Here is a 14,371-nt window from a genome sequence, read left to right as displayed (position 1 = left end):
AAGGGTATTCTGTGTGCTTTTTTCCCCTTAAGAACATGTAACCTTTGTATTGTTGAAAATAAGTAATATCAATTAGCACACTTAGACTTCAAGGAAGTTGTTGACTTCCAAAAATACATATTCCACAGCAGTTCCCTGTAGCTGTAAAGCCTTCTATCCACTTCTCTAAAATTCTCTGGTTGTCTTTAAAGGTAAACTCATAAAAATGAGCTGCCACATTGCTTAATCGTCTTGCCTGCTTTCATTGCTGTGCTTTGAGAGTAATAAGGAGCAGCCGCGATAAGGCAGTGTGCCACTCTGCTTTCGCAAAGATGGCAATAGAGAGTGTGGGGACCATAAGGGGGAGAAAAGTGGCAGTGTTTTCCATTGACCAAGTCTTGCAAATAGGCCCAGCTGTTGAGTATGATCATTTGGAATCCCTGAAACACTTCTTCTAGATGAGGATTGCTCTTGTACATATTTTGATAATTGTATAATCTAGCTCTTCCCAACATTACGTGTAATACGTCTCTCGGTGTGTAACTGAATCTTTTTGAGCAATTCCTCACCACCCATCATCAAAGACTCTGAGTTTTCCATCTGTAGAAAGTACATTTGGTAGTAGAAAACAATAAACATAAGAAGTTCAAACTATAAACATGCGTTTTTGAATGCTCATGCAAAATATTCAATCTGCGTAACGAAATGAGAGGTAATTCTGCATTGCATTTAGAGTTAAAAACATCTGTCCAATATGGCTGTAGCTGTGGGCCAATCCCACGAAAATGCAAAAAATCGTCTCTTGATACAGAAATTGAAAGTAGCACTGTACAATTAAGCTCTATGGTAGCTATATTTTATGTTTTTAACTGGTCTGAAACAAAGTTTTCCAGTTGAGTCTCTAGTTCATTTTCCCAAGGCACATGGAGGCTTTGTATCTTATGTGCACCTCCATTAAGGCTGTGTGCCAGGAATATGCCTTTTCCCACATAAAAAATTCCCAGATACCAGTTCAGTAGGTCTTTAACAATAGAACAAATGCTTGCATAACTGGGATATTGAGGTCATGAAAGCTCTTTATAAATTTGAAGCAATAGTAACATTTCAAGCAGTTCAGAAAGTTGGAAGTTTTATAATCCTTTATCAGTTTTTTTTTTACAGAAAACAAGTCTAGCAAAAAAAAAGTACATTAAGGTTCTAATCGCATCTATTGTCTTTCCCCCAAAATAGAATGAATAGAAACATACTCTGTTCTGGTTCAATCTTGGGCAAAACTATTTACTGTAGAAGAAAGGTAGGGTTGAGAAGTCAACTGATGTGCACTGGTATAGCCAGATCACCTGCTTACAGTGGGCTGGTACCTCTGCCCTCGCATACTTGTTAAAAGCCTAGTATTACCAACCCACCACCACCTCCCCAGAATAAATGGCTGGACTAATGATAATGGAGAGAATTTAAAATGCTGAGACCATTTTCTCTTAGTTTTTGTCTAAGCTGATCCCCTACCTAGTGTTTTGAGTTCTTTACATTGTAGGTAAAATCTGAATGGTGTTTAAATCTGCTAAATGAGAAAAGTTTAACTGCACTTTTTTTCCTGAACGTAGCTTGGTTCTGGTTGGTTGGTTGTCAGTCTTTGACAAAATGAAAACACATACATTCATCTAACAAGGTTATATCCATGATTATTAGATCAGCCCTATATATGATGGGGTAAGTTTCCTCAGTATCAATCAGGAAAGTCAAAAGAACATCAGAGTCCTCATCTGGGGTGCTTTTCAGAGATTGTGACACCTGGACCTTAATCTCAGATGCTCTTATTCTGAAGGCCTGGGCTGGTGGACTCCGTAATCTGTATTTTTAACATGTCCCTTATGGGAATCCAATCTCTGCAGTACTCACTTTGAGGAATGCTACCCCAGAGGAAGATCTCTCAGTATATCATCTCTGGCTACCCCTAGTTTGGGGATAGTTGGATTTGGAGAACAATTCTGTGGTCCATTTATACTTCATAAAGGATTTTGTTGGCATGATTCATCTTTTCCTGCCAAGCTTGTACTCAGGAATGTTAGTTGTCGAAGGCAAGGGAGACTCATGAACAGGCTGAAAAGTGGATTGAACAAGATCTGAAAGCCAAGACGTGGCCAAAAATGAATGGGAAGAAGGAAGAGGGAGTGACTGCAGAAGAAAAGGTGGATTCTGAGGCCAAGTGCAGGCAAGCCAAGGGTAATAATGAACTAGGCTCAGCGGGGAAGGTGCTGAGTGGACATTATGGAGGCAGAGATACCATACTTGCCTCTTGGAGGGAGGAACTCTACCTTTAGCCCTCTTGGAAAAATTTAGTATACTACTCACGGACTTCAGAGAAGTATGGCCTGTCATTGCTTCTTTTCCCACCTTGGAATTAATATGTCTCCTCCTTAACAAGAATGTTAATGGCATATGAATACTATTACTGATACGTTTTAAAAACTCAAGTTCCAGAGACAATCTTGGGCATATTGAGATTCATATTGTGCGTGTATTTAAAATTTTTGCATATAACTCATATAAGTATAAAAATAAGTATACCTTTATTTTTTTTTAAATTTTTAAGTAAGTATACCTTTAGAGAATGATAATAAATACCCAAATTAGCTTAAGAAAGAGAACATGGCATTAATTTAGACCAGGTCTTCTCTGACCACACCCTCCTTCTCCTCAACAAGAGGTAACCACTAAATTGAATTTTGGTTTAAACCACTAAATAATTTGTTGTTTCTTTTCTTTTCGTATGTGTGTATGGTTTTACTTTAAAAAAAAAAACTTAAAGATTTATTATTTTTTTAAGAACAGTTTTAGGTTCACAGCAAAACTGAGAGAAAGATGCAGAGGTTTCCCATATACCCTCTGCCCCCATCTACACATAGCCTCTGCCATTATTGATATCCCCCAACAGAGCAGTTTGTTAAAATAGATGTACCTACGTTGCATAATTACCTAAGATCCATAGTTTTCTTTAGGATTCACTTTTGGTGTACATTCAGTGGGTTTGGATGAATGTATAATGACATGAATCCATCATTATAATATGCAGAATATTTTCAATGCTCTATAAATCCTCTGTGTTCTACCTATTTGTGTCTCGAACCCCACCCTCACCTTCAACCCCTGGCAACCACTGATCTTCTGGGTGTTTCCATAGTTATACCTTTTCCAGAATGTCATATGATTGGAATAATCAGTATGTAGCCTTTTCATATTGACTTCTTGCACCAGTAATACACACTTAAGTTTTTTCTGTGTCTTTTTGTGCCATAGCTCATTTCTTTTTTGTGGTGAATGGTATTCCATTGTCTGAATGTACCACAGTTTATCCACTCACCTACTGAAGGATGTTTGGTTGCTTCCAAGTTTTGATAATTATAAATAAAGCTGCTAGAAATATCTATGTGCAGGTTTTGATATGGACAGAAGTTTTTTATTCATTTGCATAAATATCAGAGTACAGTTGCCGGATTGTATAGTAAGTTAGTTACTGTTAGTTTTGTAAAAAAAAAAAAAAAAAAAAAAACGCCAAACTGTCTTTCAAAGTGGCTGTACTACTTTGCATTCCCAGCAGCAATGAATGAGAGCTCCTGCTGCTCCACATCTTTGTCAGCATTTGGTGTTGTCAGTGTTCCAGATTTTGGCCATTCTAATACATGTGTAGTGATATCTTGTTCTAGTTTGCATTTCTCTGATGACATAGGGTTTGGTGGAACATCTTTTTTATATGCTTATTTGCCATCTGTATATCTTCTTTGGAGAGGTGTCTGTTAGGTCTTTGACCCATTTCTTTCTTTCTTTCTTTTTTTTAAAATTTAAATTCAAGTTAGTTAACATACAGTGTAGTATTGGTTTCAGGAATAGAACCCAGTGATTTCATCATTTCATTTAACACCCAGTGCTCATCCAAACAGGTGTCTTCCTTAATGCCCATCACCCATTTATCCCATTCCTCCATCCACCTCCCCTCCAGCAACCCTCAGTTTGTTCTTTGTATGTAAGAGTGTCTTATGATTTGCCTCCTCTGTTTTTATCTTATTTTTCTTCCTCTTCCCCTATGTTCATCTGTTGTGTTTCTTAAATTCCACATACGAGTGAAATCATATATTTGTCTTTCTCTGATTAATTTCACTTAGCATAATATACTCTAGTTCCATCCACATTGTTGCAAATGGCAAGATTTTATTCTTTTTCATAGCTGAGTAATAGTCCAGTGTGTGTGTACACACACCATATCTTCTTTATCCATTCATTAGTCAGTGGACATTTAGGCTCTTTCCATAATTTGGCTATTGTTGATAGTGCTGCTATAAACACTGGGGTGTATGTGCCTCTTTGAATCGGCATTTTTGTATCCTTTGGATAACTTTGGATAAATACCTAGTAGTGCAATTGCTAGGTCATAGGTAGCTCTGTTTTTATTTTTTTTGAGGAACCTCCATACTGTTCTCCAGAGTGGCTACACCAGTTTGCACTCCCACCAACAATGCAAAAGTGTTCCCCCTTTCTCCACAACTTCACCGATACCTGTTGTTTCCTGGGTTGTTCATTTTAGCCATTCTGAGGTGTGAGGTGGTATCTCATTGTGGTTGTGATTTGTATTTGTCTGATGATGAGTGATGTTGAGCATCTTTCATGTGTCTATTAGCCATCTGGATGTCTTCTCTGGAAAAGTGCTTTGACCATTTCTTAACGGATTTTTTTTCTTGTTGAGTTTTAAGAGTTCTTTATATATTTTGGATAATAGTTTATCAGATGTGTAATGATACTGAGTATCTTTTCATGTGCTTGTTGGCCATTTTCATATATTTGTAGGACTATCTATTCAGTCCTTTGCCCCATTTTTGAATTCGGCTATTTGTACTTTTACTGTTGAGTTGTTAAAAATTTCTCTTTCGGGGCACTTAGGTGGTTCAGTTGGTTGAGTATCCGACTCTTGATTTTGGCTCAGGTCATGATCCCAGGGTTGTGGGATCAAGCCCACATCGGGCTCTGTGCTGAGCGTGGAGCCTGCTTGGGATTCTCTCTCTATCTGCCACTCTCCCCAGTTCATGCTCTCTCTCAAATAAAAAAGAAATTTTTTCAAATCTCTCTCTGTCTCTCTGTCTCTCAATATATAGATAGATATAGGTATAGATGTATTAATACATAAGTACACATACATGTTTTTCTGGATAGTCTCTTACCAGAGATGATTTGCAAGAGGTGATATTTTTTCCCATTCTGTAGGTTGGATTTTGGATTTTTCACTTTCTTGATAATGTCCTTTGATACACGAAAATTTTAATTTTGATGAAATTAATTTATCAATGTTGTTGCTTTTTGTGCTTATATCTAAGCTTATATCTAAGAATCCATTGCTAATCAAGCTTTCTTGAAGTATGATTGACAAATAAAAATTATATCTCTTTCGGTTATACAGTGTGATTTTTTTAAGGTGTACAACTGATGATTTAATTAATATACATATACGTGTAAAAGGACTACCACAATCCAGTTCGTTAATATGTCTATCTCCTCTCATACTTTTATTGTGTGTGGTCAGGACACTTAAGATCTACTGTCTTAGCGAATTTCAAATATACAATCCAGTATTATTAATGATGGTCATCATATTATACATTAGAACTCTAGAATTTACTCCTCCTGTGATAGAAAGTTTGTACCCTTTGACCAGCATTTTCCCATTTCTTTCACCTTATAACCCCTGGCAACCACCAGTCTTTCTGGTTCTGAGTCTGAGTTTGTTAGATTCCATATATAAGTGAGATCATATAGTATTGGTCTTTCTGTGTCTGGCTCATTTCACTTAGCATAACATCCTCCAGGTTTATCCATGTCACAAATGGTAAGATTGCCTTCTTATTTAAGGTCAAATAATATATATATATATAATATATATATATATATTATATATATATGTATTATATATATATACATATATATATAATACATATATATGTAATACATATATATATATAATACATATATATATATATATGATATATATCCCACAGTTTTTCATCTGTTCATTCATTGATGGGACACTTTGACTATTTCTGTAACTTGGCTGTTGAGAATAATGCTGCAGTGAACATGGGAGTGTGGATGATCTTTTTAAGATACTGATTTCATTTTCTTTGGATATATACCCAGAAGTGGGATTGCTGGACATAAGGTAGTTCTATTTTAATTTTTTGAGGAACCTCAAAATTACAAAACAGTGTTTTGTAATTTCCTTTTTTTTCTCTCTCTGTTTTTTACTGGCCTGTAGAATCCTGAAGGTTAAAGGATGGTTTGTTGTTTCCTCTGTTCCTAGCACACTTTTGTGAGAAGGAATAGCTAGCCGAAGGCACTGAGGCTTTTTGACTGAATGAAAAAAGGTAGGTAGAATAAACACCACTCTTGTTTTACAGAAGAGAAAAGTTAAAGCTTATTGGAGTTTTAAATGATGGCCCAGGGTCAAAAGTGGGTCAGCACAAGAACCAAGACCTTTCAATTCCAAGATCAGAGTTCCTTCCACCCTGGAACAAAAGACAGATATTACCTACACGGTAAGTTGGAGGTGCAGGCTTTTATGACAGGCCAAGGCATTTTGACTTCAAGTAGTGAATGATTATAGCTAACATCATATTAAAAAAAAGATGTACACAAACATGTCAGGAGATCTACTACACATTGCTGCTTAGAAGAGCCATACTGAAAAATAGCATTTGTGGAGTATGATTCCCATGTATTGAATGCATGAATGTGTAAGTGGAAGGGTGTTTTACCAGTGTCATTGATGTTTATTTCTTGATGCTAGGATTTTAGGGAGTTTTAAATTTTCTTCTTTTCTGAATTGTTTGAATTTTCTACAATAAGAATGTAAAAACAGAAGAAATAAAGTAAAAAAGTGTTTGACATTAAAAAGATCACATTAAGCTATATAAGCTAGCATTTATATGCACTTTGCAGTTTCACACCACCTGTAGTACTCCTATTTCTTTGTAAATTCTTCTAGGGCAGCAACTGTGTGTTACTCGTGGTTATAAGCCCAGCATGCAAAGCCTGGCACAAGTAGATGTTTGGGAAGGCTTGTGGAATGAATGCAAATTGCCTCTGTGAACTGTAGTTTTTATCATCTTCAATGGACACCTAGGGGGCCCCAGGAATGACATGAACAAAGGTTCGAGCTGAGGGGAGTTTTATCTCCTTCCTGATTGGTGTTGCCATGGCACTCAGGAGACCAGGAGTCCTAGTGCAAAAGTTTTAAAAAGCCTAAAGTGGTAAATTTACAGATTTGTCTCAAGTCCTACCTTAACACTCTACAAAAATTGGGCTTTTCAATGGAAGAGGCTTAATAAAAATCAGTGGTGGTGCCAACCTTTTTGCTCTGAATAATATTTCAATCTAGCCTTTTGGTTTTAATGGCAGTTGTCATTACTGTTGGGTTTCATCATTCCCAGGAAAGCCTTCCTTTAAAATCAATACCTAGGGATTCATTTGTGGATGCAATCAATTCCCTGATTATTTGAACTCCTCAAAAAGTGTTGGTTTTGCTCCCTAAACCATCTGTTTGGTTTTTAATCATTGTAGAAAGATAATTAGGAATAAACGGCCTTAGGCCATTGATTTAAAATTAATAGCTTTAAAAATACTTCACTCCCGTTTTTTACTAGTTCTATTACTTATTGTTTACATAGATTTAATAAGAAGAAAGTCGTCACCCATAGTCCCATCACCTCAACACAAACTCTTTATTTTTCCATGTATTTTTCCAGTTCTTGACTAAAATGCACACATAGGCAAAGGGTTAGGCACAATTTTCAATCTTCTCAATTTATTTAGGATTAAACAAATGTTTTCACGATGATTTTTTAAATACCTGCATGGTACTTTAACTTGTAGATTCACACTGTACAAAACCATTGCACAAATGGCAATTTCCAGTTTTTCACTGACATTTAATTGGGTTGAACAGCAAATTTTTACCCATTTGGCTCTATTTATTTTCCAACTACAAGCAAAATCTTAATTGATTTTTCCTTCTGTCAGACTCTTTAATTATTGAATTAATCTGAGCTTATTTTTTTTTAGCAACATTTGGAGGTATAATTGACATAAAATAAACATGTTTAGGGTACAGTTTGGTAAGTTTTGATATATGCATTTACCTGTGAAGCTATCACCATAATCAACATAGTGAACATATCCATCACCCCGAAGAGTTTCCTTGTGCACTTTGGTAATCTTTCCCTCCCTGTACCCTCCCTCCTCAGGCAGCTGTTGATCTGCTTTCTGTCCTATAGATTAGTTTGCATTTTCTAGAGGTTTATATTAATGGAATAATACAGGACATACTCTTTTATTTCCTGGTTTCTTGGATTCCACATAAATACTTTGACATGCATCCATGTTTTTGATTGTTCCTTTTTATTGTTGAATAAAAGGTATTTTTTAAATACCTTTGTCAATACTTGATGTTGATACCACACTGTTTTGATTACTTTAGCTTTGTAATAAGTCTTGAAATGAGGTAGTATTAACCCTCTAACTTAGTTCTTTTCCCAAATAATTTTGTCTAGTATAGATCTTTTGCATTTCCATATTAATCTTAGAATCAGCTTGTCAATTTCTAGAAAATTTCTGCTGGGGTTTTGATTGAGATTATCTTGAATATATAATTATTTTGGAGATAATTAACATCTTAACAATGTTGAGTCTTTTAATCTATAAATAAGGTATATTTCTCCACTTATTTAGGTCTTTAATGTCTTTCAGCAATATGTACAAATTTTTCACGTATTTTGTCAGATTTAGCCCTAAGTATTTCATATTTTTTATGCTATTTTAAATGCTGTTTTTAAAATTAAAATTTTAATGAATTTTTTACTGATTATTTGCTTACTGAAATACACTTGATATTTATATTGATCTTTTATCCTGCAACCTTAGCTAAGTCTTTTATCCTGCAACCTTAACTAACTTAGCTTAGTTATTCTTCTAACTTTTTTGTGGATTCCATTGGGTTTTCTACATAGGTGATGATGTCTGCTATATATAAAGGTAGTTTTTACTTCTTTGCCACATTGAATACCTTTTTATTTCTTTTTCTTTGTCTGATTGCATGCTCCAGGACCTCCAATGCAATGTTAAATACAAGTGTCTTTATCTTATTCCTGATCATAGGGGGAAAGCATTCAGTATTGACCATTAAGTATGATGTGTCCAGTATAGGTTTTGTATAGATGTCCTTTATCAATTTGAGGAAATTCCCTCCTATACTTAGTTTTCTAGGAGTTTTTATTAGTAATGGGTATTAGATTTTTGCCAAATGCTTTTTCTATGTCTGTTGAGATGATCATATGGTTTTGCTACACCACCACCCCCTTTTTAATACAAATGCTGTCCCCACCACACTTGGGCTCTGACATCCTGTACCAGGACACTAGGACACCCTTCTGGGAGATAAATTCTTACCTTGCTTGAGCTCTGAATCCACATTCTGGACCACATTCCCTCCAACATAGAGGCCTGCCTTACCCCACTTGGGCTTTAAAACCCATGCCATACTGCTTCTCTGAATGGGCACCTCTTTATCCAGCTCAAAGTCTGTCACTTTGTTGCAGACCACACCCACGCATCAACATCATGCTTACCCTGCTCGGGCACTTCTCTGTGGATATCCTCCTTTCCCTGTTTGGACCCTGTCACCTGCCCTGAGTACCATGCCATCTAGACTTTCCCTCCTTGTACTCTTAGCTGCTGGTGCAGATGCCTGTCTTGCTCTGTTCTAGCTAATCATTTTAGCAGAATTGTTTGTTAAGGGAAAGAAAGAAGAGAGGAAAGAATATTTGTAATTTTAGAAAATCCCCAAATGATTTTTATGATTATGTTACAGTTGACCAATAGACTTCACTTTGATAAAAACTGGATGACAGCGGGGCACCTGGGTGGCTCAGTCAGTTAAGTGTCCAACTTCGGCTCAGGTCATGATCTCACGGTTTGTGAGTTCAAGCCCCGCGTCCGGCTCTGTGCTGACAGCTTGGAGCCTGGAGCCTGCTTCGGATTCTGTGTCTCCTCCTCTCTCTGCCCCTCCCATGCTCATGCTCGGTCTCTGTCTCTTAATAATAAACATTTTAAAAAAATAATAAATTATTTAAAAAAAACTGGATGACAGCAATGGAACCCAAATACTTTGATATTAAAAATAATTTTTAATTAACCAACAGGGTTTTGTCAGTTTAATATCCAACTCTTGATTTCGGCTCAGGTCATGATCTCAGGGTTGTGAGATCGAGCCCTGCATCAGGCTCCACAGTGGGTGAGGAACCTGCTTAAGATTCTCTCTCTCTCTCTCTCTCTCTCTCTCTCTCTCTCCTTCTACAGCTCGTGTGCACACACACACACACTCTCTCTCTCAAATAAATAAATAAATAAAAGTTAAAAAACCAATAAATAAATATAAAAATAATTTGGAAATGTGATTTAGAATGTGCATTGACACATAGGTGGGAAATAGCTCATTGTTTTCTTCCAAAAATTTTTTTTAATGTTTATTTTTTGAGAGAGAGAGAGACAGAATGTGAGCAGGGGAGGGGCAGAGAGGGAGTCACAGAATCCAAAACAGACTTCAGGCTCTGAGCTGTCAGCACAGAGCCTGATGCGGCACTCAAACCCATGAACTGAGATTATGACCTGAGCCAAAGTTGGATGCTTAACCAACTGAGCCACCCAGGCTCCCCAGTTTTCTTTAAAAGTTTTACCAAAGAAAAATAGGCTGTGAGACTAATAGAATATCCCAGATGTCAGTAAAGCAAATGATTATGTAAAAGCACTTTAATTACTGTCAGTCTCCTGAAAACTCCATAGATGAGTTTTGCATGGATAACGATAAGGAAGGATTATGGTGAAATATATTCTGTGCTTTTATTAGGAGTATCTATCTACAAAGTCACATGTCCAAGGTAGTCCGTACAGGAAGGGTGGAAAGATAGAATCTACCTTCAGCCCTAAAGAAACTCATCATCTGTCTCATTCAAGGCTCTCCTCTTTAGTACACCTGCTGTCTTCCAAATCTTTCTCTTTCCCAAGCTGTCTATCAGATAGTTTATTCATACCAGCAGTCTTGTCTTTTTTGGCCCTCTTGCCATACTCCTGACTTGTTCTCTCAGATTTCCCATTCTCACTTTCATCTCTACCACTTCTCTCATTATGCCAGCAGCTCACAGGAGTGATAAATGCAAAGCTCAGGAGGGTAGGGGAGGCAGCTGGTGAATGCTCACATGTTACTGATTTCTCCTTGCTACAGCCCATCTCTGTCTTTCTCCCCCAGCCAATCCATTAACAAATGCTGTGCACCCTGCTCCAGTACCTATCTGAATCCATTCACACTTTGCTGCTCTACCATTGGCCTGATCTGAGCCCCTCCATCGCCGGCCTGGATTACTGCCATGACCTTCAAGGCCGGTCCTGCTGCCACTGTGTCCGGTTACAGTTTATTCTCCACATGGTGGAAGACTGATCTTTGACAAATGTATAGCGAATCATCTTTCTGCTGTGCTCAGAATCCCTCCGTGGCTCCTCACTGTTGAGATCTAGCCCTCTGGTTCAGTGGTTGATGGTAAATGTTTAATAGTCCGCCTTGGAAAGGACCCTGATGTGTAGTCTGTCAATGTTAGTGGTGTAAATAATTTTATCATGGCCTGTTTCAAGCTTCTTTCTTTCTTTTCTTCCTCCTTTTTTTCCTCCTCCCTCATTCCCTTTTTTCCTTTCCCTTCTTCCTTCATCTCTTTTCTTGTTCCCTGCCTCCTCCTCCTTCAGAATGTACATTCTGGGACAGGAAGATCCGTGTTTGTCTTAGTCACTGCTCAGTAAGTATTTGTTGAATGAATGATTAACCAAATAAATGGATGATCCATTCTTAATGCTGTATTTCCAGCATTTAAGAATTGTTCAAGGGTAGATGGCCTAGTTTTCAAATAACCAAATAATGTTCAGCACTTTAAAGTTCAAAAGCACTGCCTCACACATAATCTCATTCGACCCAGACCCAGGCACCATCCTGAGAAGAAGCCAGGGAAGGTGTTTGTCTCCCCACTTTGCAAATGAGGAAGCAAAGACTCAGAGGTGTAGAGGTGTCCGGCCCCAGGTCACACCCCAAGTGACAGTATCTGCAGGGTCTGACTCCCAGTCTGGCACTCTTCCCTTTGGCCAGTGATTGTCTGGCTCTTGGGAGGGGCTCAGCAGGGGGGCCTGGCGCTTCAGGGAGACAGGTCCCAAGAAACAGGAGAGAAAGGGAGGGAGAGCAGGAAGAGGCAACTGATAACAGAGGAGAGGCTTCCTTAGCTGTGTCTTTCACTTCAGGGCCGGCACTGAACGGTGATTTCAGACCAGCTCCCATTCCTGTCACTAGATTCACGCCCCCAGAAATGGAGGGTTGTGCTCCCCTCCCCCAGACCCAGCAGCCCTCAGGGAGCAGGCTCATTTCCAGGGGCCCTGTCTTCTTACACTTCTGTAGAACAGCAGTAGAGCTTGGAGACCTACAGGCTGAATTCATTTCCCACGTATGGCTTATTTAGGTCCTGTAGAGTTTCAAAAATTGAACTGATTTACAAAGCAGGAGATTCTACCTGGGTAAGTGGGGTTGTTTTTGGCAAACAGGAAACTGACCATTATCGACTGGGCTGACGGTGGCCATCCCCTGAAACCAGACGAGTGTTGTCCAGTTCATTACAGTCCCCACACTTTCCTGTCACCTCTCCAACCTTGAGGACTGCTGTACTGCCATTTATTTTCATGCTTGTGCTGTTGTTTTCCTTATTGTTGGGAAACATACTTCTGAACCTGCATCTCTACCAAAAGGAGGAAGACAAAATACGCAGGGCCTCATGATGTTATGACATCATGACCTGCAGTATCTGAGTCCCTGAGCCTTGGATTATATCCCGCTTTCAAATACACCCTCTCTGAGTCCTCTGGGCAATTACACAAAGAAGGCTTCAAGAACCTCCATTTAGGTGAGGACCCTGGAGCTCAGGGAGATTGAGAGGCTTGCACAGGGTTTCATAATTAATTAGAAGCAGACCTAGAATTTGAAGACAAAATCTCACTGGGCATGGGAATCCGCATAAATTGCATTTACAGCCACACACATTGCCTTTGTGCCCACAGCACGAGTGACTTGAAACAGCCCTTGTGTAATTCGCCACAGGACCCAGTAGGTGGCGCCCTAGGCCAACAAAGCTTTCCAGAACAATGCCTTTGTGGAAATTGGTTTTCTTCCATTATCACAGCATTTTAAGTCCAAATGGTTTATCTTTTCTTTTTCTCTCTCTTTTAAAATAATGGTTTTTCAACACACACTATAGCATGGCTTTCGTGCCAGGCCTAAAATGAAATTTGCTTTAATCCATCACCTAGGGAGAAAGTGTGTGTCACAACTGACATCTGTTAAATTTTAAATGAAGTAAGCAAGCAGTAAGAAGGCCTGAAATACGTTCATTGTTCAAGAAGTCATGCAGACACTGATCAGCTGCTCTGTACAATTAGGAATAAAACAACCACCTTTTCTTCCCCTTGTTGGGGGGAGACTTTTCAGGCACTGCTGAAAGCCTCAGTGAGGAAAAAGGCAGAGGATGGATGGACTTGCACTCCATAAAGTTAACACTTCCCTTTCAAGTTCAGGCAAATTGGCTGGGCACAGCGGGGATGACTACTCTGACAGCTCCATTGTCCCGGCTTCTGCCCAAAGTGCTGAATGGAAAGAAGCCCAGGACTTCCCCTCCTTACCTGCTTTTTTTTTTTTTTTTTTTTTTTCAAAGTGTTAAGAAAGTGAGAGAAGCTTCATCCAGATTGGCCCACTCAGTTTTAAACATCCGCATATTATTATGGTGAATCTATACATTTGTTCTTTTGTATTTCACACTATCAAGGAATTTGGAGCCAGTCTCTCCAATGCTAGCGCTTGCCATCTATTCTTCAAGCTTCATTATTAAAAAGAAATGACAGCAGATGTAATTCTGATATGCAGCTTAAGTATGAGTTAATTTGTTCCTTACAAAGATGTACTAAGATTATCAAATGAGAAAGTGAAGACTTACCTATAAAATAAAATATTGTAATTGTGGGTTGGGGTATTTTGGATGTTGGAATTTTTTGCTAAATGTGAGAAAGGCAGAAAGGCTTTCAACTTCAACCCTTTGTTTCATCTTCCCCCACCCCCCACCCCTGTAATTAGGTTAGTGTCTATGGCAGTAACAAGTAGTGCTTCCCAAATAGCCACACACATTTCCCAACCCCCCCTACAGTCCTGTGGATGAGTTCTGGCCAATGGGAATGTGATTGGAAGGGATGGGTGTGAGGGTGTGAGGCACCTAGGAACCAG

Source organism: Panthera tigris, chromosome C2, assembly GCF_018350195.1.
Source record: "Panthera tigris isolate Pti1 chromosome C2, P.tigris_Pti1_mat1.1, whole genome shotgun sequence".
In the NCBI taxonomy this organism is placed as follows: domain Eukaryota; kingdom Metazoa; phylum Chordata; class Mammalia; order Carnivora; family Felidae; genus Panthera; species Panthera tigris.
Note: the sequence above shows the minus strand (reverse complement) of the source record.